Source organism: Lissotriton vulgaris, chromosome 7 (genome assembly GCF_964263255.1).
Source record: "Lissotriton vulgaris chromosome 7, aLisVul1.2, whole genome shotgun sequence".
NCBI classification, from domain to species: domain Eukaryota; kingdom Metazoa; phylum Chordata; class Amphibia; order Caudata; family Salamandridae; genus Lissotriton; species Lissotriton vulgaris.
Window position 1 is genome coordinate 885,528,512 of NC_141695.1, and position 24,584 is coordinate 885,553,095.

Sequence of the window (24,584 nt, forward strand, 5' to 3'; positions counted from 1 at the left end):
GCCCACCAAACTTCACCGTAATGCATGCGAGAAAAACAATGGGGCAACGAGAGCACCTTCCCAGCGCTCGCCGATGCGTGTAGAGCTTTCCGCCTCGCTTCGTGCTTGCAGCTGCTACCCCCCGGTGATGTGATCGAGATGTGCCGATGCGCCTCACGGGGCAATCGGCGTGATGCGTGGCTCCGATGGCGGCTCTGCGCGAAGGACGTTACCGACCTGCAAGCAAAGAAAAAAAAAGATTATTCCGCCCCTTGGGGGCACGGAGCAGCCCATGAGAGCGTGGGGACAAGAGGCCGCCTCCCGCGCTCTCCCGGCCTTTTAACCTCAGTGGGGGCAGGCAAATTCCCACTGGTCTGCCCCCACCCTAGTTCCCCCCCCCTTTGACGGGGGGGGGGGGAGTGGGGGGGCAAAAAGAGTGACAAAAGATCGAACCTGAAAGGTTAAGTAAACAATAGGGAGCGAACGCCAGAATAAAAGAAACATGACAAAAAGATAGAATTTAAAAAGAGGAAGAAAGAGTGAAAGGAAGATAGAGTGGCAGAGGAATAGAATATGGCAGAGAGATGGAGGACATTTTCATGTTATAGACCCTTTTAAGAAAGGCGGCTGTCTCTTGATGGTGGTGTCTTGTGCAGGTCAATAAAGAGGAGCAACATGTGAGCCCTGTAAATGTCTGAATGCTGGTATATCAGAGCAAGGTGCAGATCAAGCCCAGCAGCATCAGTCCATTGTGCAGGTCAGACCAGAGGGACAGTGTATGACTATCAGTATTCTTGGCTGGACAGCAGTGCATGTTGCTGATCAAATGTTCATAAACAATGGGGAAGCCCTGTGATTTCTTCAGTGCATGGCGAAATTGAACATGGAGGGGTGGGATTCTGAGAGCTCTATGCAAGTCTCTATAGTTGAATCGAGTTCATGGTGTGAGGTAACAAGGGGGGCATCATGAGAGCTCTGTGGATGCCTCAGTACAGGAGTGCACAAAGATGAATTGTGAGGCCTTGGTAGATTTTTGCTCTTGAAGACCCCTCCGCAGTAGTAGGCATAAGTAGAAAAGGCGTACTCTTGATCTAGATCCCATACAACTAAATCAGTGATGATTTCAAGATGGAATGTGAGCTTTGCAAGGATATTTATGCAATTGTGAAAAAAGGAGAAAATTAAGATTTGAGCTATTTCGATACCGCTTGGCTTTGATTCTTTAGTTTTCCACATATCGAAGAAAGTTACCCATACACAGGGCACAAGTCCTAAAAACGAAGTGGGGGGACTAACCTAGTTAGGCAGTATGCAAGTGACATCACAGCGAGCAACATCACGGCATACAATTTCACGGCGCGTAGAATCACGGCGTAGGACATCACACATGGCATCACAGGAATTGGCATCATAGGAAGTGGCATCACAAGTCACAATTTTCCAGGAAGTGGCATCACAAGAAGTGATATCATATCTTAAGCCCTCACATATATGTTTAGCAGGTCTATCATGAATACAATTGAGCGCAATTCAAGTATACATGCAAACCCTCATGATTTAGTCACACTTTTGTAAGCTACACATAAAACAATGTTGCCTTTTGTCAATATAAAGCTTCCTTTACCCAAGGATTGAACAAACTAACTTTACCACCAGCCTACTCAACCAAGCATAACATCAATATGCAGCACATTCCATGTAGATGTGATTGCTTTAGCTGCCTGTGCTCTCCGGACGTGAGACCACTCTCCTATGCAAAGTATTTTTTTACTCAGCCTTACCCACCTGCACTCATTTTAGGAGGTTGGGACTCATTTTCCATCAACAGACCATGACTCAAAGCAAGAGAGTAAGACAGAACGGGAAGATAGGAGAAGATAATAAAACAATGACGAGTGCATAAAAAGAGCTGAAAAAAGCCCCTGCAAGAATAAGCAATTTTACGGTAGTGAAAGAAAAAGGTTGTTGCGACATTGGCATTCAGCAATAGGACCCTAAGAAACAGTTTGCATATTTTTGTTTTCCCATAGCCACGCAAAAACTATTCTTTGAGGCTATTTTCTCTTTGTTTGTGTGCTGCAGAATGTAGCATACATGCAAAGAGAAAATAAAGAGGTGAAATGGTTCTATTTCTTCCTGCTACGCCAGCCTCAGGTAGACTCACCAGTTAGGTGCAAACCCGTATTTACATGTCTTTGTAAATATGGTTTTGCATCAAAATACATCGACAGGTACGCCCTAGCACCACCCATATAATGCCCGATGCAAGGTAATGCAATCTATATTGACAACAATTGGTTCATTGGGGAACACAAAATTACTTTTACTTTCTCATACACTATGTAGAAATTTGAAACGCAAAGCATAATCCAGAAACCATCTAAGTATTTATGTACTATTTTATAAATTTTAGTCATTCATAAATACTAATTTCATAAGTAAATTGCAAAGAAGGCTGTACAAAACAGTGAATAGTGCAAAAAGTGACTTAAAGTGCTCAGTGCTTACGGCACAAAAGTGAAAGAAAGAGACTGTACAATTATTATATACAATGGGGGAGGTAACGTGTGGTCTATGCGTGTTATACAATTATCAAACTGTACACCGTATTAGTCAGTACTTAGTACATGATATCTATGCACATAATCCACTTATTCGTCGACGTTACGACCCTCAACGAGCAAACATATGGAGTCAACAATGGTTCTTCATCAGGACTGTGGGGGACAGCAAACAGCCTTCGTTCAACCCAGCCGGGTTGAGGTGCGAGTTGAGCTGTATTAATCTGTTCTGTCGTTGTGGCTTATAGTTCCGCCCCGACTAACGTTCTACTTTAAGGCTCACCAATATTGAAAGCCAATCTGGGTATAGATATGACTATTCTACCCAGTGGGATTCCGGAACTGTGCAGGACTGGAGTTCCCAAATGCGTAATAAAGTTGAGCTGTATTGATCTGCTCTGTCGGCGTGGCTTTTAATTATGCCCCGACTGTTGTTCTCCAAACCAGCTCCGAACCCCACTGGGAGGAACATTCATTTCCTTACCCAGTCTGGGTTCCAATTTCGGTGAGCCCCAAAATTAGAACAACAGTCGGGGCATAATTAAAAGCCACGCCGACAGAACGTCATGAACTCCATCCACTCAGGATCTCCGTCAGACCCGTACCCACACCACGTATTCAACAAAGCAGACACAGCCATTGCACCCCAACTACGGAAGGTCATCAACATCTCCTTCGAAACAGCGACATTCCCGGAAAGCTGGAAGCACGTCGAAATCAACGCCCTCCTCAAGAAGCCCAAGGCGGACCCCAAGGACCTCAAGAACTTCCGGCCCATCTCCCTGCTCCCGTTCCCGGTGAAGGTCATCGAGGAAATCGTCAACATGCAACTGGCCCACCACCTGGAAGACAACAACATCTTGGACACGTCCCAGTCTAGGTTCAGACAAAACCACAGCACAGAGACAGCCCTCATCGCTGCCACAGACATCAGGCACCAACTAGACAACAGCGAAACATCAGCCCTCATCCTCCTGGACCTGTCAGCCGCCTTCCACGCGGTCTGCAATCGCACTCTAAAGACACGCCTCCTAGAAGCCGGAATCCAAGAGAAGGCCCTTGACTGCACCACGTCCTTTGTCTCCGGCAGAACCCAGAGCACCCACCTCCCACCCTTACGATCCAACGCCGCCGACATATCTGCAGCGTCCCCCAGGGCTCATCCCTCAGCCCGACGCTGTTCAAGGTCTACATGGCCCCCCTCGCACAAGTGGCCCGTCATCACGACCTCAACATCATCTCCTACGCCGACAACACCCAGCTCATCCTCTCCCTCACCAAGGACCCACACACCGCCAAAACCAACCTACATGAGGAAATGAAGGCCGTCGCCGACTGGATGAGGAGCAGCCGTCTGAAACTGAACTCGGACAAGATGGAGGTCCTCATCCTCTGACCCACCCCCTCAGCCTGGGACGACTCCTGGTGGCCGACCACACTGGGAACAACACCGACACCCACCGACTATGCAAGCAACCTAGGATTCATCCTCGACTCCTCCCTCTCCATGTCTAAACAGGTCAACGCTGTCTCCTCCTCCTGCTACAACACCCTCCGCATGCTCCGCAGGATCTACAAGTGGATCCCGACTGAAACAAGAACGGTGACACAGGCCCTCGTCAGCAGCAGACTGGACTGCGGCAACGCACTCTACGCAGGAATCCCAGCCAAACACCTACAACGAGTACAACGCATCCAAAACGCCTCCGCCCGACTGATCGTCAACACCCCTCGCCGCAGCCACATCACCCCCCACCTGAGAGTCCTACACTGGCTCCCCGTCGACAAGGGATCACCTTCAAGCTCCTCACCCACGCTCACAAAGCACTCCACATCGCCGGACCAGCCTACCTGAACAGTAGACTCAGCTTCTACACCCCCACCCGCCAGCTCCGCTCCGCCAGCCTCTCCCTCGCCGCTGTCCCCCGCTTCCAACGAACAACCTCCGGCAGCAGATCCTTCTCCTACCTCGCCGCCAAGACCTGGAACACCCTCCCTACCCACCTCCGGCAGACCCAAGACCTACTCGCCTTCAGAAGACTCCTCAAGACCTGGCTTTTCGAGCAGCAGCGGCACCCCCCTCCCCGCAGCGCCTTGAGACCCTCACGGGTAAGTAGCGCACTTTATAAGTACTCTGATTGATTTAAATACTGGGAAAGTCCATCACGTCTGACATTCTTACAGTGCATGGATACCTTGTAAACAGAGCCTGAACAAAGTGAAACGCTGCCTCCTTAAAATATGTGTGAAGTGCTACCAAGGTGTGAGGGGCCTGACTGGTCCCAGCAAAGAGACTCAAACAAAAGGAGGCCTGATGACCCCTCAGATTCGGCTTTTGTTATGGGGCCAGCAGGAGTCTTAATTAAGAAAGCCCCCTCCCTGCGTGAAGTGTGTTGTAGATGGAAAACAGACAACGTGCAGGGGCTACTGTTCAGCATATTTCTGTAGGGCCCACGTTCTTGGCAGGGTGTACGGCGTCCACGCTGTGAAAATAGTGGGTGGACGCCGTCCACCTGCGTGGCCCCGACTTGTGCCCTGCCCATACAGATGTAAATAAGGTCAGGCATTGTTAGCCAACCTATTAGAAAATGATTAGAATGCGCGTGCACGTGCGCTATGCCATGCAATTAGATTGGCGCTGTTGCATCTGTTCAAATGTTTACAGGCGAGACTGTTTGGGAGTCAAAGTAGATGTTCGTATAGTAGGTATGTTTAAACACGTTTAATCTAATTGCGTGTGTATGTATAGTAATATACTTTTGACGAGTTTTACAGTGATTGCATTATTTGCTTATCAGTAAAATGAATCTGAAATTTAAAACATGCGGTACAACAACTCGAAGAAGGCGATGTGAATGTCAGGCCGAGGTTTGATGCATACCTCACACCCAGGCGCGGTTCGTCCATTGGGGCGTGGGGGCGTAGCCTCCCCTGCCCGACGCCGCCCGCAGCTCCTTCATGACAATCATGTCAATGAATCAACATGACGTCATACCGCCGGGCGGGCGTCATGTTGATTCATTGACATGATTGTACAGACGGCAGCACAAGTACGCATGCGTGGGGACGGAGGGTGAATTTGTACCCGTGCCCACGCATGCGCACTTGTATTTTGGCGGCGTTGCGCATGCCCATCAGGAGCCCTAATGGGCGTGCTGCGGGCGAGAGCGTACCTGTGCCCCTGGTGCCAGGATTGGCCAGGGGCGCTGTGAGCCTGTGATGTGTGCGGGACCGGCAGCAAGGTAAGAGTGTGTGTTTTTCGGTGTTCCAGTAAACTAGCTTGCACAAATGACTTGAGATAGTTCAGCGTGTTAAAGCATCTGCTGCAGAAATGTGTGCGTCTATTCCAGGTCACCCGTTTATTTCACGGCATGGGGTTTTGGAAATGTAAAAATTCTCAGAATTTCTTTTTTGATAGTTGCAACAACAGCCTTCAACAGATTTCATTTTATAAACATTTTCCAGAAAATGAGTTAACAACTGTCACCACAAATATAATGTACTCTTTGAACTAAGGTTATAAAATTTCAAAATGTTAACAAACGGTAGAGGCGGAATAGCATGATATATGCATTTATTATTGCATGCATGTTGGTGTATGTTTGTATGTGAATTTGTGTAGTACATACCTAGGGCTTACAGGATGGCAAATACGTGGGCGGTAGGAGGTTTCCAGCATAAAAAGGTAGGGGTGATGTAATATGTAAACTGGCACATCCTTCAACATCGATCCTAAAGGCTTGTTAGAGTCCATAATTTATTTTTATATGGTCATAAAAATACATGAATGATGGATGGATGCAGGGTGGGTGCATTAATGATTGTTCGGTGGATGGGTGGGTGGATGTGTGCATGGATGGATGCTAGCATGATGGGTGGATGGATGCATGAATGATGGATGCAGGGTGGATGGGTGGGTGGATGGGTGGATGCATGAATGAATGATGTATGGATGCAGGATGGGTGGATGGATGCATGAATGATGTATGGATGTATGGATGGATGCATGGATGCATGCATGATGGGCGGATGCATGATGGATGGATGGGTGGATGGATGGATGGATGCATGAATGATGTATGGATGGATGCATGGATGCATGATGGATGGATGGATGGGTGGGTGGATGGATGGGTGGGTGCATGAATGAATGATGTATGGATGCAGGATGGGTGGGTGGATGGATGGGTGGATGCATGAATGATGTATGGATGGATGCATGCATGATGGGTGGATGCATGATGGATGGATGGGTGGGTGCATGAATGCATGATGTATGGATGCAGGATGATTGGGTGGATGGATGGGTGGATGCATCAATGATGTATGGATGGATGCATGCATGATGGGTGAATGCATGATGGATGGATGGGTGGATGCATGAATGAATGATGTATGGATGCAGGGTGGGTGGGTGGATGGATGGGTGGATGCATGAATGATGTATGGATGGATGGATGGATGCATGGATGCATGCATGATGGGTGGATGCATGATGGATGGATGGGTGGATGGGTGGGTGCATGAATGATGGATGGATGGGTGGGTGGATGGATGGATGCATGAATGATGTATGGATGGATGCTTGCATGATGGGTGGATGCATGATGGATGGATGGATGGGTGGGTGGATGGGTGGGTGCATGAATGAATGATGTATGGATGCAGGATGGGTGGATGCATGATGGATGGGTGGATGGATGGATGGGTGGGTGCATGAATGAATGATGTATGGATGCAGGATGGGTGGGTGGATGGGTGGGTGCATGAATGATGTATGGATGGATGCATGATGGGTGGATGCATGATGGATGGATGGGTGGATGGATGGATGGGTGGGTGCATGAATGCATGATGTATGGATGCAGGATGGTTGGGTGGATGGATGGGTGGATGCATGAATGATGTATGGATGGATGCATGCATGATGGGTGGATGCATGATGGATGGAGGGGTGGATGCATGAATGAATGATGTATGGATGCAGGGTGGGTGGGTGGATAGATGGGTGGATGCATGAAGGATGTATGGATGGATGCAAGGTGGTTCGGGCTCGCTCGCTGCGGTGCAATATGCAAATTAGTTTACGCCTCACCACTTTCAAATGTCACCAGCCGCCCCTGCTCACACCTAGCATTGAAAGTCTTGATACCCTGAGGGTCACCCGCAGAGACCATGTAACTTTTCCAACTTGGAAAATCTGCTGCGGCTGGTGGGATCCTTCCTCACACATTCGGAAGATGAAGGGGGGTGGGGGTGACAGAGGGGCTGAGAGAACTTCAGACACGCTTCCACTTGCTGCCTTTTCTAATTTCCCGTGTGCCCTGATCCATGCGTGAACAGCTCATCCAGTTCAGGTTTTTCGATGTGCCTTCTAAGACTTTTAGCCCTACTTTTAACTCATTCTTACAGGAGAAATATAAATCCGAACATGCAACAAAAACATTAATCTGGGTAGAACCAAGGAAACTACACGACCCATCATGCATCTGAAGCTGAGCTCACACTCATCATGTAAGCAGAACGCGTTGCCCCGAACAGTCCGAGGTTGTTTTCTTTATTCTCCCCCCCCCCCTCACACTCACAAGTATTCCCAAACGTTCCCTTACCACCACGGCCGCAGCACAATCACTAATATTATTTCCCAATTACCTTCGCTGCTCGCTGCACCGCATTGTTTTGCAACTACCAGCGCTGCCTATCACAGGCCACTGGGAAATTCCCTCAGAGGCGGGGCAAGGGGAAGCGAGCGATGGCGGAAGTGATGCTGTCACAGCAAGGCAGGAAAACATACTCTGGAACTGTTGGGGAGCCCTGTGCGGGCATGAGGCGGAGGACACTGGCAGGAACCCTCCAAAGAGCCAGGTAAGGTTTTCGTTCACGGGACTCGATATTCGCCACGCCTCCGAGGGGGTATCTCCTTTGTGTCTCCCCCGATGCTCAGTCGGGGATTCTTCTTGTGCTGTGTTTGTACGAATAATGCAGGGTTGTCCTGGCCGGGCTACTAGTTAGTGCCTGTAGAGGGCATGGGCTTTAATAAGAACACAGTGAGTGAGGGGCACTCCTGGTGGGGCACATACTGAAGAAGGGCGAATAACTTTCTGTCAGTTATGATGTAGAAAGGGTTGAGGACACAGTCAGGGTCTCTGGGTGGGTACCGGTTATGGTGTGTGTTTGAAGGGAGAAAATATTGAGGGATGTTGGTGCAATTGGGGCAGAGTGCTGCATGTGAGCCCCTTGGCTTGCTCCGCGAGGTAAGCTCTCGCTGCTGAGGTGTGTGTAGTATAACTCACTGGTCAAAGACTCGAACACTGGATGGATGGTTTGTTACTGTACTGGGGTGGACAGAGTTAACAGTGCCCCTGTGGTCATTACATTAACTGGGGGTTGATAAAGATTTCTCCGCTGCAAGTGTGGACACCAGAGCTCTCACATTTCACAGTTCCATGTGTATAAATCACACAGGCTACGATTTTTGCTTTAAACCCGTACTCATGATTTTATAATGGGATACCCAGCACTATTAGTCCCAGAATGCAAACAAAATCCTGAATTGACAAGCAACTCGCCTGAGAAGCTTCGAAGTTCTGGACATTAGCGGAGGGACCAGAACAACCTGAAATATAATACAGAGTTCCGGACGGACTTGATTCTGGGGAAGAATTCGGTAGGGAGCGGTATGGACCACCTGTGGTTCATTCATATTCGGAAACTCCTACATTTTTCTTTTTTATATTATTATACGCGTCATCCTGTGAGCTCAGCTGTCTGCCTAATCCAATCAGTTTCATGGTAACTAACCGTTTTAGGTAAGCCTGGGTGGTGAACTCCTCTCCTCTCGCGGAGTTTCTAGAGTTTTCCGCGGAGCATGCGGAGTAAAGAAAGATGTGGAGCAACGTTTTTTCCTCGCTCGCGCCCCCATCATCAAGTTGGCGAGTGAGGAGACTCCACCTTCCGGCGAGATTTTTGCTTGCGATCCCCAACGTCAAGTAGGGGAGTGCAAGCTGGAAAATTCCACCCTCCGGTGAGATTTCTCAAGTCGGGCGTCGGATTTCTCAATATGGGCGCTTGCTGGTGGTCGCGACCACTCACGTTGAAAAACCGTCTGTTCACGTTGAGAAAGTTGCCGCTCGAGTAGAAAATCTTCTTGAGCGATAGTGAAGAAGCAGCTCCCTTTTGCGCTGCACATGATGCAGATTGTGTTGATTTTAATGCGCAGCACAAACACACAGAGCTGAAAATCAATGCAAACAGGCATTACCACGCACACTCCGCTGATCACGGAACTCTGCATAGCGCAGCAGAGTTTTTTGGTCACTTCGCAGAGTTCCGCATAGCTGAACTCCACCCAGGCTTAGTTTTGGGGTGGTTAAAAGCAGTATTTAAGTGCGTAATTTTGGGGTCTGCAGGTGCTGCAGTTTCTTCCTTTATGGTAGGATTACCCCCATTTTGTTCCATCTCAGCAGAACTGCACTTTCCAGTCCCGGCCTGTCATTCATGAATTATAATAGAAAGTGTTACCTTGTTTTGAATCATCCAAGTTACTTGAACCAGTGCACCATCAACATTAGGGAAAAAAAAATCAGAATTTCTTGAACCCGTTATCAGTTTTACAGCACCACACTGGGCAACTTTGAGAGGGTCAATGTCGATAGTACAAGGGTTGAGTCACTTGTAGGAATTAATCTTCTGGGATGTAAACTGTGATACCTCGTAGGACCCTAAGTGGCCAGTGAGTTGACGTGCGTTGGTAGGATACATTCTTGTATAAGATGAAGCGAAGAGATTTGTGCTTCCTACAATGCAGGTTTAGTCGTTCAACGCAGTGGAGTGCTTTGAGCCAGCCTGCAGCAGGGGTGGAGCAGTTAGATGGAGGAGATTAGGAGAAGCCCTGTCTGAAGCGTCTTCCGGTTTTTAATGCCACCACCTCCCTGACTCGTCTGTCAGCCAAAACCTAGGTTTTTAGGGGCAATCTTTAAAGGAGGACTTTTTAAAACAGCTGTGAGTACCATGCGCCAGAGGCCTTCCGAGGTTTTGGAGTGTTTTAGGCTGGAGATAAAAGATCCTTAAAATGACTGAGAAGAGCAGGTGAGAGATAGGAACCTTGAGGAACACCTTGCTAGATTGTGAAGGGGTTGGGATGAGCGATTTGTGTATGGACATTGGTTATCACACTAGTATGCGATCCAGCTGAGTACAGGTGCCGTTTGGCTTATGCTGTCTGGTTGGAAAAGACCTATTATGAGATTACCAAGAAATTACACTGGGTTTACAGCCTGCCAGTTGTTAATAATTGTTTGACTTTATTGTCATTCTCATTTGCTTGTTTCTTATTCAATGGCTTTTTTTGTCCAATTTGTTCCATATTTAGCATCCTTTGTCTTGAGACTTGCTTGTATCCTTCCACTTCTCACTTTTAGGCATCTACTTTTTAGGTCATGCCTAGACGGTGCGTGTGCGGTCTATTCCAGATATTTTGTTTCATATCAGTGAGCATTGTCACCCTCATTTGCACTATTTTTTCTTTAGATTTTTTTTTAGCTGACTCCCTAATTTACTCCCCCCCCTACCCCCTATGTTCTCCCCTCTCCATCTGTTTCCCATTTATTGTCTGTGGTGACTTGCCCTCGACCCACCCTCCCCCTGTTCATTATACATGTTAGCTTGCCTTCACCCTCCCCTCTATGTTCATTGTTCATTTTGGCCTGTCCCACCCTGCCTCCTTTGTTGTCTCTTTTGCCTTGCCTCCCCATCTACTGGCCTTCCACGTGGAGAAGTGTGGCTCAATGGTTAGAGCGGCAGACCCTGATGCAGAGGTCTGGCCCGGGACCAGGGTTCAATTCCCACCTCGGCGGGTCTTGGGCTCAATTTCCTCGGACCTGATAATTCTCTCCTCGATGCCTATTCTAATCATGGGTCCCACATTGCAACTCTGGGCAATAGCTTGCTTAATCTCCACAACGGCCCCAACAGTGCTGGGATGGCTGGCTTCACCTTGGGGGTGCCCAGGAGTGGACATTTTACAGGGAAAAGCCAGGAAGGGTTCCACAGCGGTATGCGTTACAGCGCCAGGACACCCCAGTTGGGGTATTAGTGCGCTTTACAAGTACAAATTACATTACATTAGTGTTACCCTAACCCCTTACTCCATTGTTGGACTCCGTTCCTGCCATAAAAAAAAAATGCTATGATGCGGGAAGCTGGCTGCATCATATCGCATTTCCCCACCCCTCTGTGTTGCCTCCTGCAATTAAAAAACACTATGATGTGGCAAGAGCTGGCTGCTTGAAAGCGCTTATTTTAGTTAACTTTCAGCCATGTGGCAAATACCATTGACAGAGCCAATACCTCACGTACGTAAGACCTGTCGGCCTTTTCAATGCGTGTTTCTTTTGCTTAAGCATTTCTTAGTGCGTGTTTTCCAGCACCCTCCTTAGTGTGCTTCTGACCCCCCAAATTATCCCACACACCATGCTTCATATTGATGTGTTCTTTCTGTTGTAAGTTCTCTCTCTCTTTCGTGTGCTTCTACCCCCACCAACCCACGTGCTCCGTGTTGCTGTCTTGCTCATTTGCTTAGCTACACACCTCTGTATAGTTCTTCCACATGTGCTGCTTTTCTACTCCCCCCGCAAACTCCACATTAATTACCCCCACAGTTTTTTTTGTTTTCTTTTAAGATTATATAATGTATTTTATTTTTATTTTTTGGTGCAGAACCAGACAGCAAACTGTTTTGCCCTCTGTTAGACCTGGCCTCTTTGGCATGTTTTTTACCCTGTCTTTTTCGCTTCTGACCTCCTGTTTTTGACTGTGTGCTGTATTTGTTTTTTGCTGGTTTTAGAACTCTGGGTACTTTACCACTGCTGATCAGAGCTAAAGTGCAAATGCTTCCTGTGTAAATTGTGATTGTTTATCCATGACTGGCATATTTGATTTACTTGTAGGACTCTAGTAAAGTGCACGGTGTGTGCCCAGGGCCTATAAATCAAGTGCTACTAGAGGGCTTGCTTCACTGGTTGTGCTACCCATGAGTAGCCCTGCACACATTTCTTAGGCCTGCCACTGCAGTGTCTGTGTGGGAAGATTTAAACCTCCATGCCAACCTGGCAAGGGCACCCACTTGCCAGGCCGAAACCTTCCCTTTTACTACATGCAAGGCCCCACTAAGGTAGGCCCAATGTAGCCCTATGATTCAGAAAAGGGAGTGGTGATGAACAGAGTGTCTGAATTAAGCAGACCACTCTTACCCAGTCCAAAGATCAGGGCTTGATCCATCACCATTTTTTAGCTACCGGGGACCGGTTTCTGGCATTTCAGCCGTCTTCGGCCCGGCTTGCTTGAATCCTGATGGTGCAATGAGCTAGGGACTCACATTTGAGTATACCCTTCCATGCTTATGGTGGACAAAAATGATTCAGAAAAGGGGGTGGTGATGAACAGAGTGTCTGAATTAAGCAGACCACTCTTACCCAGTCCAAAGATCAGGGCTTGATCCATCACCGTTTTTTAGCTCACTGCACCATGTGGTCTGCTTAATTCAGACACTCTGTTCATCACCACCCCCTTTTCTGAATCGTTTTTGGCCACTATAGGTGTGGCAGGGTATACTCAGACATGAGTCCCTTGCTCACTGCACCATCAGGATTCAAGCAAGCCGGGCCGACGACGGCTGAAATGCCAGAAACCGGTCCCCGGAAGCTTGTCTCCTTTCTGGTGAAGAATTGGCTTGGTAGTTTGGTCTGCCCTGTTCCCATGATGCACTGGGCCAGGGACAGACTAATTTGCATATAGCCAGGTTCTGAGCTGGGATGGTGCAGTGAGCTAAATAACGGTGATGGATTAAGCCCTGATCTTTGGACTGGGTAAGAGTGGTCTGCTTAATTCAGACACTCCGTTCATCACCACCCCCTTTTCTGAATCGTTTTTGGCCACTATACATGTGGCAGGGTATACTCAGACATGAGTCCCTTGCTCACTGCACCATCAGGATTCAAGCAAGCCGGGCCGACGACGGCTGAAATGCCAGAAACCGGTCCCCGGAAGCTTGTCTCCTTTCTGGTGAAGAATTGGCTTGGTAGTTTGGTCTGCCCTGTTTCCATGATGCACTGGGCCAGGGACAGACTAATTTGCATATAGCCAGGTTCTGAGCTGGGATGTTGCAGTGAGCTAAATAACGGTGATGGATCAAGCCCTGATCTTTGGACTGGGTAAGAGTGGTCTGCTTAATTCAGACACTCTGTTCATCACCACCCCCTTTTCTGAATCGTTTTTGGCCACTATAGGTGTTGCAGGGTATACTCAGACATGAGTCCCTTGCTCACTGCACCATCAGGATTCAAGCAAGCCGGGCCGACGACGGCTGAAATGCCAGAAACCGGTCCCCGGAAGCTTGTCTCCTTTCTGGTGAAGAATTGGCTTGGTAGTTTGGTCTGCCCTGTTCCCATGATTCACTGGGCCAGGGACAGACTAATTTGCATATAGCCAGGTTCTGAGCTGGGATGGTGCAGTGAGCTAAATAACGGTGATGGATCAAGCCCTGATCTTTGGACTGGGTGAGAGTGGTCTGCTTAATTCAGACACTCTGTTTATCACCACCCCCTTTTCTGAATCGTTTTTGGCCACTATAGGTGTGGCAGGGTATACTCGGACATGAGTCTCTTGCTCACTGCACCATCAGGATTCAAGCAAGCCGTGCCGACGACGGCTGAAATGCCAGAAACCGGTCCCCGGAAGCTTGCCTCCTTTCTGGTGAAGAATTGGCTTGGTAGTTTGGTCTGCCCTGTTCCCATGATGCACTGGGCCAGGGACAGACTAATTTGCATATAGCCAGGTTCTGAGCTGGGATGGTGCAGTGACCTAAATAACGGTGACGGATCAAGCCCTGATCTTTGGACTGGGTAAGAGTGGCCTGCTTAATTCAGACACTCTGTTCATCACCACCCCCTTTTCTGAATCGTTTTTGGCCACTATAGGTGTGGCAGGGTATACTCAGACATGAGTCCCTTGCTCACTGCACCATCAGGATTCAAGCAAGCCGGGCCGACGACGGCTGAAATGCCAGAAACCGGTCCCCGGAAGCTTGTCTCCTTTCTGGTGAAGAATTGGCTTGGTAGTTTGGTCTGCCCTGTTCCCATGATGCACTGGGCCAGGGACAGACTAATTTGCATATAGCCAGGTTCTGAGCTGGGATGGTGCAGTGAGCTAAATAACGGTGATGGATCAAGCCCCGATCTTTGGACTGGGTAAGAGTGGTCTGCTTAATTCAGACACTCTGTTCATCACCACCCCCTTTTCTGAATCGATGTAGCCCTATGGGCAGGGTGCAGTGTATTTAAAAGGTAGGACATGTATTTGTGTTTTACTTGTCCTGATAAAAATAGCAGTATTTCACTTATCACTATTGCAAGGACTATCTCTCCCATTAGTTATCATTGGAGCTGCCTTGTAACCTCTTACAAGTGTAACTTCCAATAGATATGGATTTGGAGTTTCGGGTCCCTGAATTCACAATTTAAAAATACATCTTTTAGTGAAGTTGGTTTTCAAATTGCATGTTTGAAAATGCCACTTTAAGAAAGTGGCCATTTTCTTGCTTAATCATTCTGTGCCTCTGCCTGCCTGTGGAATCCACGTCTGGTTTAGACTGACAGTTGGGCTGTTTGTGGATTCACTCTTGACAGTCCCACAACGGCAGCTGAGGTGTGCCCTGCATATCCTGTTGGCCCATCACCAGGCTGCTGGGTCTTTCTGTGCTAGAGTGGTCAGATGAGTTGTCATTGACACCTGAATAGGACTATGGCTATCCTCACACAGATCTGTCACCACCCCCTTGTAGTGTTTCTGGAGCAAGGTGAGGGAAAGGCAGGGTCTTGTGCACTACAAATACTTTCTCTTGAGGTTTGCCTGCTTCAAAGGCAGAAACTGGTATAAGTACTGGAGCTGTGACACCATTACTTCAGAACACTTGTGGACTAAGAGGAAATTCTGCCAGGAAGAAGAACTGGATGCTGTAGAAGGGGAAGTGCCACTCTACTTGTTGCTTTGTTGTACTGGCCTACTGCTTGTTGCTTCTCTCTTGGGCAGTGAAAGGACTGGACTTTGCTTTTTGTATCATATTTGCCAAGGTTCTCCAAGGGCTTGTGTGTGCTTGCCTCCTGCTAAGAAGTCTCAGGGCCATCAAAGACTTGCAAACAAAATCATAAATTGACAAGCATTGCAGGTTATATCTGGTGGTATGTAAAAAACATATGTCTAAACTAGAGCCCCACAGCTCCCGGAAACACCTTGCTTGTAGCTCGTCAAACAACCGGCAGTTTAGTCATGGTGTAGTATTTAGGACTAACTTCCTCTGAAAACGACTGTGAATTGGAAAACAGATATCCTTTAAAAAAATCTAAGATGAGAAATAACACCGCTGACATACATGCTTAAGGAGAAGATTGGATTTAACTAAATTATTCAAAAAGGAGGAGATGTGGCCTAGTAGCTAAACAATTTATTTTGAAACCTGGGAATCTAGGTTCTAATCGCCGAATCGGCTCCTGACTGAAATCGTAAGAGTCTGGGCAATCCTCTCTCTGTGTCTAATACTGTAAAATATGATACGAAATGTAACGTAACAGTAATGCTCTAAAATAGAATTTAAATATGTAAAGAACGGACTTGATGCAGAGAACGTCTTAGCCCCGACCCCAAGTTTATGCACATCCCTCAGTTGTTGCCAGCTAGTTCTGCCATACACATAAATGACAAGACACACACACCTTCATTATCCTCAATGTGCACTGACTCTGCTGCATCGGGGGCGTATGTGTGTTTATGTGCACTACATAAAAAGTCAAAAAGATGTGAGTTCTTTGAAGGTTCTTCTTTTTATTGAGTTTCTTTGGAAAACAACGGCACGCAGCCAACGCGTTTCGTTCCCCCGTTCCAGGCATCGTCGATGGAGAGACGCGCCACTATGCCCGTCAGCTTCTTATCATGGAACTGCTGATTGGTACTTCTACAGAGACTGTTTTTCAACTAATTGGGACTTTACTCCTTTGATATTACTGTCCATTGTTGGGTGATTGGGAAGGAGACCACACTAACAGTGGTGTTACAAGAATATACTTATTTCTTGTCATCAAACCCTATTTGGGATTCCTGGAGAGCGGCCCTATATAGCATTCATTTGAAATTATTGGAATCATAAGAGTTTCCCTCATTTGTACTGTTAAAGAATTTCTTCTTTCCAGTAGGGCTATGATTGCTTTTCTTGTGTGACGCTCATTTGGCATCCACGTACAGATACACACTACACTTTGGTCCGGTTATTGGAAGCCTTTTTCATCTTATTAGCCCTGACGAAGTTCCCATGGCACGGGGCAACGAAACGCGTTTCTCTGTGTGCCATTGTTGTTTTCCAAAGAAACTCAATAAAAAGAAGAACCTTCAAAGAACTCACCTCTTTTTGACTTTTTATGTAGTGCACCTTCCTTTTGTCCTTAATTCTTACTGTAAATAGGCATCTCTTAGCAGCAGTTGCTGGAAGTTGTTGCACTCAAAGTAGTAATTCTGAAACTAAAAGAGTGAATGTACTTGACCTTGGACTGCTGCTGTGTTCTTACGTTGTCCATGTGTGTTTATGTGTTTCTATGCCCGCCTTGCAAACATGTTATTCAATCACAACCCCAAGGCACGGTATTGAAAGACCGGCATGTTTTGGCAGTTACGTTTATCAGACGTCATACCGGTAATTTTGGTGGGCGGATGTAATTTAATATTTGCAAAATTGACAAATGATTTCCCGACTGATATGTCTTCAAATGGCAGACAGCATTACGCCTCAGAATAGGAGCGTTTTTTGTTGTTCAATGTCTGCAGTGCGGAAAATTCTAATGCGCATGCCATATGCAACTGAATATTAGATTACCTTCTATATTTTTCATGTTGAAATGTTGAAAATCATTATTTAGATCAGATATGGCATTTTCAGTGATTAATAGCTCTTTTCTCATTCCTAACATGAAAAGGACCTATGTTTCCCTACAAATGCATTTTCAAAACCCTGCTACATTGCAAAACAATTGCTTTAGCTCTGCTGATGTAGGAGGATGTAGGAGGAGGTTATCTGAAAAGGTTTGTATTTTTGTCACTGATGATCTGTACCTGAAAAACTGAGTTCTTCCAAAAATGGAAGAGGTGACTGCAAATGTTGCAGAGTGAAAATATCTGTTGTCATGAGCCATCCAGAATTGTCTTTGGCGTGATCTTTTCTAGAACAACAAACTGCATTCTTACACCTGTGTTTGCCAGAAGACCTCAATTTGTTAGCATTAATGTGAGCAAGCACAGGTGATGTATTTTGCGAATTTTTTACTTGGAAGTTGTGCGTGTTGTGTCTTGTACTCTCTCATGTCCTAAGTCCAGGGCTTTAAGGGGGTCTCTCAAAGGGGCGTAGCCTATGACTTTTCGTCTCTGTTCGCTGTTACCAGTATTGCCATGTTATAAGCCAGGCATGCATTCAACACTTCCCTTACATGTAACAGACAGCATTGCCTCTTGTTGTGAAAAGGAAAGTTGCTGCAGAGGTAAGCACAGGATCCTATTTTAGTATGCAATGCGATGGTCTCATCTTTTTCTCCATTTGTCTCTTCCTTACTTTCCCATGTGGGACTCTTTCACCCTGCGCCTTTTCTCAAGACTCTCATCATCTCTCTTTCTCCCCACCTGTCTCACATACCATTGTAATAATGTTAAATCAAAACAGGAATTCGCATATGAGAAATGGGAGTGCTGTCACAGACATTACTTGCAGTAATATTAGTGAGCTGCTGCTGCGTTACAATATTGAAAACAATGTCACTAGCCATGATTATGAAATGTAAACACATTTAGAAATTAGGCGAGTGCACCTGTGCACTTTCAGTGACTGGGCCAAAGACGTCAGCAAGCTCTCAATTCACTGCAATCTTGCCACGGCCAGACCTTTTGGCTTTGCCAATGCTTGCTCTGGCTGGTTAGCATTTCTATCCAATGGTTCTGAAGTTTTTGTTTTCCTCTTATTTCTGGTAGGGGTTGTGTCACATTTTAGTTGTTTGTGAAAAGGTGCTTTTCTTCTCCCCGTAGTATTTTTTTAGGTCTCGCCTAGTGATGCAGCGCAAAGCATTGCTCGCTATCATTGAGAGCCTCTTGTTGCTGACTTGGCTCTGATGCGGGACAGGACCTGTGCACGCGTACGGCAAGTCCTAGACAGGAGCTGTGCATGCGTATGGTGCGGGCAGGAGTTGTAATAACGCCGCAAGCTGTACGCATGCAAATCGACTGTCTCTGCTGAAGCTTAACAGATAGGAGATGTGCACACGTACGGCTCGCGTCTTTTATAACAACTCCTGCATGCACCATCCGCGTGCGCATGTCCTGTCCAGGCCCCTAGCATGCCTCCCGCTCAACCCCACTCACCGGCTCATGAGGGGCTCTGTCTTGCTCACAGGAGCCCGCCTGAAATCTTGCTCCGGGAGCACCATGCAGCATTCACGAAGGCGGGATGGGCTCCCGCCGGACTTCCCTCTGTGGGGTATGCTGCCTCCTCGCTTTTCCAACACACAGGGCTCCCTCAGCTCACGGGAGCCCCGTACTCTTCCGGCTGGCTGCGCACTCCATGCCCCTCCCATGCTCAATGCCCCACGCAACTGACGTCGTGGTCGTCGTCGCTTTCTTAACGCGCGCGCACACACGCTCAGCTCGGGATGTCCTCAGTAGGTAAGAACTTTCCCAGTGCATCTTGCGCTTGTTTTTTTTCAAACAAGCTTGTTGTTATTGTTTCTGCCACTTGTGTGGCCTCATAGTACCTGAAGTGTATTTATGGAAAAGAGTTAAATGGTAATAAAGCACTTTAGTCATAGGAAGTTCTGTGATTGGATGCGTTTCCTGTTAGTGTCATGTGGGTGCCTCAGCTTATCATGGCCAGAGCTTCATTATACATTGGCCTTTTGGAATTCATACTTCGTGAGCCTACTAGGATCACCGTATCCCACATAGTACAGGCACAGATGATCTGGAATCAGAAACTTGAATAAAACACTTTTTGTTACCTTAGAATATAAGTACATTAGATTTCCATATTTATTGTGCCACACTACGAGCGTCTCCTGAGTCTTTGAGATTAGCCTTGATAAAGTGAATTAATGCAGAAACTGGTTGACTGTTTTGTTGTTACCAGACTGTTATTTGCCACTTCCAGTGGCCCACACAGTCACTCGAAAGAAATGTAAAACTCCAGCATTGTTCCACTATTTACTGTTAAAGGTATTTATCTTATTACAACTCTACTAGTCCTTTCGCTTGTGTGATCCAACATATCTTGTTGCACAAGCTATGGCAACAGTGAATCCCGCTTGTGAGTGGGGTGACCACTGCCCCGCCCTTCCGACATGGAGTCTGTTGGCTGCCTGCTTAGCGGTTGAGTGGATGTGTCCCGAGACGGTGAGAATGGCTTTGGAGAGACTGTTCAAACCAGGGTGTTCGTAGTGTGGGTGATTTGAGTAGTCTTCGTCGCGCTGGAAGACGTCCCACTGACGAGCCGAGAAACAGTGAGCGGAGGTTGATAGATTACGGCTGCAGCACCCCCAGCGGCAACAACAAGAGCCTTTTTTTCCACATATGTTGGCCTCCCCCGCCAGGGGCAGCTGATCGTTAGTGATAGGTGGGGCTGCCCTGCTGCTGGGGCTGGATAAACGGAGCTGCAGAGGGATGGAAAGCAGCTAGAGGCACTGAAAGTGTGAGGAAAACAAACTAGCATTTGCAATGCTATAGGTCTCGCAGTTACGAGAGTTTACGCAATTTGACATTGCAAATAACAATGCCTTTTATTTTTGTTTTCTTTTTAAAAACCTAAATAAAAGGCATTGTTATTTACAATGCCAATAGCTTAATCTCTCGTAACTGCGAGACCTATTGCAAATGCTTGTTTTTTTAACTAATAGGACTTCTCTCTTTTCTTTGTGAAGTGAATTGTCCTTAATTGATGGGTGCATTTCGGTTGCTCCTGTTTTAAGGTAGCTTTGTGCGTGACCTTGAAGGTTTTATGGATTAAAGTTGTGGCAGCTTTGCTGTGCATCCTTGTTTTTACTTTCAGCTAGCTGGAGATATTTAAGAATGCAGCAAATCAGCTGGCATAGAGGGCAAAGTTGAGCTACAATGTTTTGTTAAAATTGTCAGATGAAGCAGCAGATTATGTATTTTGTGTCAATATGTCAGGGCCATAATTATGTGGAAAACATTTGTAAAGTAGGATATTTTTCCATTCATGTTTTAACTGCTCTTGTGGAAAAAGGGATGAGAAGTACTGATGACAGAAACTTAATGCCACAGAGACAAATGGCTTGTGAATCCACTTTTAAGCGTAATTGAAACATTTTTGTGATTGGGAACATATTCCACTTTGTGAATGTATTTTAATGTCAATAACTCATATTAAACCTTAAATAAACACGCGTATCCATTGGTTGAATTACATAACGTAATAAGCTGTAACTGGGCAATAAAATGCCAAACAATCAAAAAATTGGGATGCTTTGCTCTTTCTGGCACACCCGACTCTGCCCACTGGCCCAATCTTCAGGTTATTCTCGCCCTCTGATTCTCCGCCTGCTCTACTAACCTCCACCTGAAACCTGGCCCCTCCCGTCGCCCATCCCTGCTCTATAGGCCTGATCATTGTATCTGAACCTTTCAGATTCCTTTAGCTGGACAGCTGCTCCACACCAAATAGCGCTGTCCAGATTAGCTCCATATGTGTTTCTACTCTGTATCCTTGTATTGTGTGCATGCCAGTTCTGGTGGCTCAGTGGACTAATGCGTCCACTGCATGGGCATGTGTTCTACCTCACGGTCACAAGTTCAAATCCTGGCAGGTCCTGCCTTTCATCCATCTGAGGTAAATAAAATGAGTTGGGTAGCAATGAACATCTGTTATTCAGCCCCAAGATACCTACGGGTGAATGTGCGCTTGTATATACATGTGTGTGTGCATGCCATTTATTTCAAATCCCTATTGAGTGACACATTTCCTGCATAAATCACTGGCTTTAGGAAAGCCTCCTGTTTTCATTTACCGGTTTACCCATTACTTTGAATTTTTAAACAAAACATTACTTTGGTGCTGCTCACAGATCTGTTACAAGAAGTGGTGTGGGTCTAGCGGTCATGACGCGGTGTGGGTCCAGCGGTCGTGACGCAGTGTCAGTCCATCGCTCGTGAGGCGTGTCAGTCAATCAGTCGTGAGGCGTGTCAGTCCAACGGTCGTGGAGCGATGTCGGTCCGTTGGTCGTCAGGTGAAGATCAGATTCCTGGTCCTTGTTACATATTGCATAGTAACAAATTAGCCGGAGAGCTCCGCAATGGCCTACAGTCCAGTTTCCAAGCCTTGTAAACGACCCAGATCGATACAGAGTGAATACAGGACCTTCCAGGAAGCATGGGAAGAAGAGTACTTGTTTGTAGAATGCCCAAAATAAAAAACCACCTGTTTGCTTTGCAAAGAGAAAGTAAATGTTCTTAAGAGAGAACCTAGAACGCACTACAAAACGCGGCACTCTGGATACACTGCGAACTTCCCACTGAACTCAAAAGAGCGTTCTGCAAAAGTGGCATCTTTAAAGCAAGCTCTTCTTTCCCAGCAGAAGATATTCCTTTGCCAGATGAAGGAATCTGAGGTTGTAACAGATGCGTCTTTCAAAATATGCTACTTGCTTGCCAAACATAAAAAAAATTTCAAGGATGGAGAGCTGATGAAGAAATGTTTACTTTCAGAAGCCAAAATTGTATTTGACAAGTACACTAATAAAGCCAGCATTTTAAAGGAAATTGGTGCATTGCAGCTATCAGATTCCACGTGTGCATGCCGAATAGAGGCAATGGGACAAACCGTCCAGGAGCAGGTGATCAGAGCAGTCAAGGATGAGTCCACAGACATAGGCGATGTGGCCCAGTTATTAGTTTGGGTGAGGTATCTGTACCAATCGCTTCATCCAAAATAAGAGCTCCTGTGCCTTCTACCCTCTTTTGTACCGCTTTTGGCCGCCATAAGTGTGGCAGGGTATGCTCAGACGTGAGTCCCTTGCTCACTTTGCCACTGGATTCAAGCAAGCCGGGCTGAAGGCGGCTGGAATGCCAGAAACCGGTCCTCAGAAGCTTGTTTCCGGTCCTGGGAAGACATGGCTTGGCAGTTCGGGCTGGACTGTTCCCATGAGGCACAAGGTCAGACTGATTTGCATATAGCCATGTCTGAACTGGGGTGGCAGAGTGGGCTAAAGAACGGTGATGGATTAAACCCAGATCTTTTGACTGGGTGTTAGTGTTTGATTCAGATACTCCGTCCATCCCCACCCCCTTTTGTACCGTTCTACCACTGCAAGGGCACACGAGGAGAAGATATACTGGACAGCATGTGCAGCTACTTTAAAACAAATGACATACCACTGAACACTCTTGTCAGCATAACACCAGATGGGGCTCCTGCCATGGTAGGCCATGACAGAGGCTTCATATCTATGCTTAAAAAAAAAGCTTGTAGGACAGACTGTGATAGACTACCACTGCATTATTCACCAGGAAGTATTGTGTGCAATATTAAAGCATGGAGAACTAAATAATGTCCTAAAAGGTGCAGTGAAAATGGTTAGTTTTATCCGTGCCAAAGCTCTGAACCATAGACTTTTTAAAGGAATGCTGCAGGAATCTGAAGCAGAATATATAGACGCCCTGATGCACACTGACGTGCGTTGGCTACGCAAAGGGAAGGTTCTGGAGCGGTTCATTGCATTGCTTCCTGAAATTGAACTCTTTGTGAACAGTAGAGGTCAATCATTCCAAGAACTTACGGATGTGAAATGGCTTATTATACTCCATTTTCTTTCAGATATTTTCACACATTTTAATGTTCTCAATTTGACCCTGCAAGGTAAACAACAGCCTGTGTGCTCCCTGATGAATGGTAGTCATGCTTTTGAAAGTAAGCTTGTGCTATTCAAAGAACAATTGGATGATAGTGACTTCACCCACTCCCCAAAACTGCTGGCTGTGATGTGACTTCACCCACTCCCCAAAACTGCTGGCTGTGATGCAGACGTTTCCAAATGCACAAGAAATTCTGTCAAAGCTAGACCTTGGTGCATGTCTTGAAGACATTTCTGGGGAGATCAAACCACGATTTTCTCAATTCAGAGCCCTCACTCCTCTGTTCAGGCTGGTTGAAAATCCCTGGATGGTCAGTGCACAAAAACCTTGACATTGTTGCCCTTATTGGCATGGAAAAGGCTCAAGCAAAAATGGAGCTGATTGACATGCAACACAATTCAGCCCTCCAAGCATCTTTTTTGGGGCAAGCACCAGAAGAATTCTGGAAAATTGTGCCTTCTAACAAGTTTCCTCTTCTTTTTACAGTGGCCCAGAAGGTAATTTGTATGTTTGGGTCAATATATGCTTTCGAATGTTCATTTTCCACAATGGGACTGTTGAAGAGCAAACTCAGAAATAAGCTTACAGACATAAATCTGGAGCAGCTCTTAAGGCTTGCCATTTCAGACTTGGTACCAGATTACAGAAAACGAATTGGTGACATGAAATGTAAAATAAGTTCGTAGTGTTTGACTTTAACGTACCTATTTTTTGGACTCTGAAGCCTGTGCAGCACTGGGCATGTGCTGAATATCCAGTTACTGCAAATTGCCATGCAATCTCATTTAGGATTGCTATTGTCTGCTAATACAAAATTATAATAAACATGTGCTCCATGTAGTTACATCTGCTTTGGAAATACAGCATTGTCGGGATATGTTTTGAAACAGTAGTTATTTTTTCCCCCTCTAGCCCTCCTTCCACTGACCCCACCCCCCACTGACCTCGCTCGCACCGGTGCGGCCTTTGCGCACAAACCTCACTGCAAATTTAGCCCCCGAGAGAAAGTTTGTGAGTACACTTGCTATAGGCTGAACTATTTTGAACCTTTTAAGAGTGATATCTTTGCTTGTGTATGTTAGATTTGTCGTTTTTGGTCTT

At 46.6% G+C, this 24,584-nt stretch overlaps 1 protein-coding gene across 2 annotated transcripts in view; it reads left to right on the forward strand.

Moving 5' to 3' along the window:
* The first annotated feature begins 8,272 nt into the window (after nt 1–8,272).
* The window catches only part of TNIP1 (TNFAIP3 interacting protein 1), a 248,245-nt gene continuing 231,933 nt past the window's right edge, over nt 8,273–24,584 (forward strand). The window contains exon 1 of one of the 2 annotated variants that reach the window (XM_086931288.1): nt 8,273–8,405. The gene's annotated coding sequence lies outside the window, so the exon portion shown is untranslated. The remainder of the gene's footprint in view (nt 8,406–24,584) is intronic. The other variant, XM_086931286.1, reaches the window with a different exon arrangement.